This window comes from Micropterus salmoides, unplaced genomic scaffold, assembly GCF_014851395.1.
Source record: "Micropterus salmoides isolate LMB-PRFRI ecotype aquatic unplaced genomic scaffold, ASM1485139v1 Ms_hic_scaffold_985, whole genome shotgun sequence".
NCBI classification, from domain to species: Eukaryota; Metazoa; Chordata; class Actinopteri; order Centrarchiformes; family Centrarchidae; genus Micropterus; species Micropterus salmoides.
The window spans coordinates 24075-30074 of record NW_024044776.1 but is presented as its reverse complement, the minus strand read 5'-3'; positions in this window follow the sequence as shown (position 1 = coordinate 30074).

The window sequence follows — 6000 nt, the reverse complement described above, 5'->3', positions numbered from 1 at the left end:
AATCTTATTTGAAACTGCTGGCTAAGGATAAACGTAAATACAGTAAGATTGTTATTCACGTCGGGGGTAATGACTCCCGGTTACGCCAATCGGAGGTCACTAAGATTAATGTTGAGTCGGTGTGTACATATGCAAAAACAATGTCGGACACCGTAGTTTTCTCTGGACCCCTGCCAAATCTGACCAGTGATGACATGTATAGCCGCATGTCGTCATTCCGCCGCTGGTTGTCGAGGTGGTGTCCAGCAAACGATGTGGGCTTTGTAGATCGTTGGCAGACTTTCTGGGAAGACCTGGTCTGATCCGGAGAGACGGCATCCATCCCACTTGGGAAGGAGCAGCTCTCATTTCTAGAAATCTGGCCAAGTTTATTAGTGGACCAAATCCATGACAACCCAGAGTTGAGACCAGGAGGCAGAGTCGCAGTTTAACACACTTCTCTGCTCCTCCATTTCAGGAGTTACTTGGTGAAAATCCTATAGTGTCCGACCATTGAAGTTATTTAAATCAAAGGTAAACAGAAGAGGAGCTGTGCATAAAAACCTCATAAAAATTAAAACCACAAGAGCAATAGTGCAAACGAATAGGAGAGTTAAATGTGGACTCTTAAACATCAGATCTCTCTCTTCTAAAGGTGTACTAGTAAATGAACTAATATCAGATTATGATATTGATTTATTTGGTCTTACTGAAACCTGGCTGGGTAGAGAATATGTTAGCCTAAATGAATCCACCCCTCCCAGTCATATTAATACTCACATTCCTCGAGGCACAGGCCGAGGAGGTGGAGTTGCAGCTATCTTCGACTCTAGCCTACTAATCAGCTCTAAACCTAAACTAAACTATAACTCATTTGAAAGTCTTGTTCTTAGTCTTTCACACCCAAGTTGGAAATCACTGCAACCAATTCTTTTTGTTATAGTGTACCGAGCACCTGATCCGTACTCTGAATTCTTATCTGAATTTGCAGAGTTTTTGTCAACTTTAGTCCTTAAAACGGACAAAGTTATTATTGTAGGAGATTTTAATATTCATGTGGATGTTGAGAATGACAGCTTTAGTACTGCGTTTATCTCTTTGTTAGATTCCATTGGCTTCTCTCAGAGTGTTCATGAACCGACTCACTGTTTTAACCACACCCTCGACCTTGTTTTGGTGTATGGTATTGAAATTGAACATTTAATAGTGTTCCCACAGAATCCCTCTTTATCCGACCACTGTTTGATAACTTTTGAGTTTGTATTGCTGAACTACTGCTGTAGCTAAATTTAAGGATGCGATTCCATCAGCTCTAAATAAATTATCAAGTCACAAAGTAACGGAGGACTCCTATGCTAATTTCAGTCCCTCCCAAATCGATCATCTTGTTGATAGTGCTGCAGGCTCGCTGCGAATGACACTCGACTCTGTAGCCCCTCTAAAAAAGAAAATACTAAAAGACGGTTAGCTCCATGGTATAATACTGAAACTCGCGAATTAAAGCAAATATCACGGAAACTTGAGAGGAATTGGCGTTCCACCAAATTGGAAAATTCTCGTTTAATTTGGCAAGATAGTCTTAAAACTTATAGGAAGGCCCTCCGTAATGCCAGAGCAGCGTACTACTCGTCATTAATAGAGGAAAATAGCAACAACCCCAGGTTTCTTTTCAACACTGTAGCCAGGCTGACAGAGAGTCACAGCTCTATTGAGCCAAGTATTCCCATAGCTCTCAGTAGTTACGACTTCATGAGCTTCTTTAATGATGAAATTCTAACTATTAGAAACAAAATTCACCAAGACCTGCCCTCAACTGGCACCAACTTATCTCTAAACTCAGGAACCTTAGAAACAGCTGTAAAACCAGATACATGTTTAGACTTCAGAATCAGATTCTTCCCCACAACAGACAAACTAAATTCACCTTGAACCTTGAAATTATTCTCATTGATTGCACCCTGGTTGTTTAATCATCATTGTTTTTATGTCTTTGATATATTTAACCTCACTGTGTATTCACTTTAGTTAGTTAATAAATTTCACCTTAATCACAGGAACGAGTTTTTACTATTTCCGAACATTAATATTCATAACTTTATTAACCAGTAAAGTAGGTTTGCTACACCTATATGCCTTGTTCGCAGAGGTCTGAATGACTGAATGGAAAGTGTGCATCATGCAAAATAGGAACCCGGTATTGTCAGAGTAAAATAGTTTTATAGTATAACATTTTCCACAGATTTAACACCATGGAAAAAGTCACAAACATGTACATTCATTTTCATGAAACAATTCATGTTTAAATAATGGCCGTTGTGATTGCAGTCTGATCCACTCTATAGTCATAGTGTCATCATATATTCGACAGAAAAAGAGTTTTTCCTTGCCTCTGTCGCCAAGTGCTTGATCATGATGGGAATTGTTTGGTGTCTATAATATTACAAAGTACGGTCTAGACCGGCTCTATATGAAAAGTGCAATGAGATCATTTTTGTTATGAATCGGTGCTATATGAATACAATTTAACTGAATTGAATGAGAAGAAACTCTTAAACGTACATGTGTAAGATTGCATGATTTCAGTCATCTGTTCATCCTACAAGCAAATGGAGGGCATCACCAGACTAACCAGGAACGAACAAATCCTCCGAGACTGATACAGGAACCGTACATTATCAAACTCAAGCCTGATGCCAAGCCAGTTACCCTCAAAGTGCCACGGTGTGTTCTACGGCTATTGATGGGAATAGTAAAGACAGAGCTTAGTGCCATCTGCTGCATAGAAGAGCCGACAGAGTGGTGTATTGACGTGGTGGCACCAAAGAAGTCTAGAGATAAAATCTACATCTGCATTGACCTCAATGATGCAGTGGACCCAGAACTGGGCATGCTGTCAGGTGCAATGAGGTTCACCACAATTGATGCCAACGTGGGATTCTGACAGACCTCATTGTAAACAGAATGTGCACTCTACATCGCCTTCATGACACCATTTTGGGTGCTCTTACTTGAAATGTCCCCCATTCTGCATTGCCTCAGCCCCAGAGCACTCTCAGAACCTGGAGCAAAGCATATGATGTAATGTTAAAATAATGTATTTTAAAACATGAAGTTGTCTGAAGTCTTGTTTTGCACCGCTGAGGGAAGCAGAGGTGCAGTAAGAGGAAGCCAGAAGGCAATTAATATGTGCATTGTGTTCTACAGGAGCAAATAAATTGTAAAAAAGAAGCCATCTCGAGTCATCCTTCACACGCCATTAAACCACACCCGTTACACTACAATGTGTCACCTAAGCTGGGCGGACCACCAAAGTAAAGTGAATGTGTGGGAAACACTGTCTGAACAGTTATTCTTTTTCTTTTACAAGCCAGGTCTTCAGCACTGTGTCTCTCTCCATGATGTTGACAGTTTCTAGTAGACGGATGCGTGCAGACGAAGAGGAAGGGACGGGGCTGTGTGGTGAGGGAGAGAAATGAGCAAACGCTGCCAGGACCTTACAGAAACATATCAATTAATAATTAACATCAAACTATATTGGTATAAACGGTATTGTCTAATTTTATATCTCTTTTGAAATTATATCGGTATACCTCATTATACCACACACCCCTAACCTGCAGAGCCCGCACCTCCTCCACCGATGAGAATGGAGGAGGATACAAGCTCCACTGTGGGACACAAAGGCTGGGCAGGGCCACAGGCAGGCCTTTGTGAGCCTAGGAGCAAAATGCAGGCAGGACGGGCAGACGGACAAGTCACCAACCCGCTTTGCTGTGGTTAGAGCCAACAGTAAAGACGTTTTCAGTGAAACAAATTTCATCTCCAACGCCTACATAGGCTCAAATGGGTGACGAGAGAGGGCATCCAACACAAGTGACAGATCCCACAGAGGAAGCAGAGGCCTGGAGACCGGGAATTTGCAACGCGCACCGTTCCTAAAACCACAGACCAAAGGATGCTGCCCCACCGGCTTATCCCCAAATCCCACATGACAAGCAGAGATGGCCGCCAGATTCACCTTAACCGTAGAAAAGGCCCTCCCCTTGCACTGAAAAAGAATGGAGCACCACGAGTCGCACCATTCCTCAAAAATACACCACTTAGTGTGAGTGGAGGAGGCTCTTGCAGTGACCTGCTCAGGTAGGCCAGCAGCATTCAGGTTCCACTTTTCACGGGCCAAGCCTAGAGCGCCACCAGGATCAATCTCTGACTCTGACCAGGGTGGGGGAGATTAGGCTGAGAGGGGGAAATGCATAGAGCAGTACTCTCGGCAATGGGTGGGCTAGTGCATCCACCCCAAAAGGTGCACTTACATCCGAGAGGGAGAAAAACAGTGGACATTGAGAGTTTTCTTGCGAGGCGAAGAGATCTACAGCTGCCCGGCCGAATCTCTGCCAAATTTGATCCACCACTTGTGCGTGGAGAATCCATTCTCCCCTACGACAGAAGATCCGCCCCCGTGTTCAAAATGCCTGGTACATGTGTCGCTCAAAGGGACAGGACAGGGCTTATCTGTGCAACTGCAGTGAGCACATGCTGCCCTGACGGTTGATGTACGTGTCGGATTTGTCTGTTTTCACCAGGACATGGTGATCTTGGAGAAAGTGCAGAAAATGTTTTAATGCAAGGAATACTGCCCACAGTTTCAATACATTTATGTGAGCCGGAACCACCTTCGGGGCCCCAAACACAGCCCAGCCCGACATGGTCGCCCCCCAACCTACCCTGGCTGACACCACCCCCAGTGCGACACCTGTCATGAGAGCCCTCGGGTCTCTCCGCTGGTGGAGAGCCGCCACATACACGGGTGTTATTTTCACCCTGCAGCTGAGGTGACGGCGTTGACACAGCCGTTAGGCAGCCAGCCAACGTTGAAAATCCCTCATTGTTAGTAGGAGTGGGAATCTCTGGGCACCTCACGATTTGATTACGATTCAGAGGGCTGCGATGTGATTATAAAACGATTATCGATGCATCTTGATGCAGAATTTTTTTCTATACAGTATCTCTGGATAAGCATTAAATTTGCACATTAAAATCCAAAAGAAACGTCTCCTAATTAGCTTAAAAGGACTAGTTTGCATCCCTAATTTACATCATTAACCTCAGCTCCATGGTCCCTCATTTCATTAACAACCAGATGTCAGACTCCTCAGAAAACGCAGGATGTACAGTACAGCTTGTACCTGATGTTCTCAACCCTTGACAAGTAGGTAAGTTAGCAATGACATACAGCTGAGCTAATTAATATTACTTCATTACTTATTTAGCTAACGTTACATAGCAGCCAAAAACGTGTCGCACAGGGGAGATGTTAGCTAGCACTAACCGCCTTCACTGTCCAGCAGCTGGGCAAACAACAACAACAACTTTTATTAACGGAAACACTGTGACCTACACTGCACGTTTACCACCAGACAAACTTACGGCTAATATTTTTCCGCTAACTTTCACCGTCATGTTCAGCCGCTCGCTCTCTCGCTTACCCACACACTCAGGAGAGCTCGCCAGACGTTAAGAATCATCATGCTCGTACAGTGTGTGACTTAAAATCATTACTTGCGCATTGATATTAATGATTGTGTTTAGACATTTAGTAAAATCATAAATCATCTTGGAAGCGCATAGATTTCCTCAGCACCTCCACTTGCACTCTCTCTCTCTCTCTATCTCTCAAACACACACAAACACATTGAAACTGAACCATCTGAAAATCCAATGTTTTCCAGTTAGAGAAGTTAATCTCTTTATTTTATTAACACAACGCTGTCAGTGTCAGAGACCAACCTTCAAATAAGTTACAAGCAAGCATGTAAGCAGCCTAGCTAATAAGGATAGCTATGTTAACATTAGAATACAGCTGGGTTGCCACATGCACGGCGTAGGTACCAGATGTGCTCGGGTGGTCAGATATGCTCAGGGGCCTGCGCCTGTCAATAACGTCACATAACGTGATGACGTAACAGATTGCGATTGGCTGTACGTACTTTCGGATATAGTATTAACGGGTCCTCGGATCAA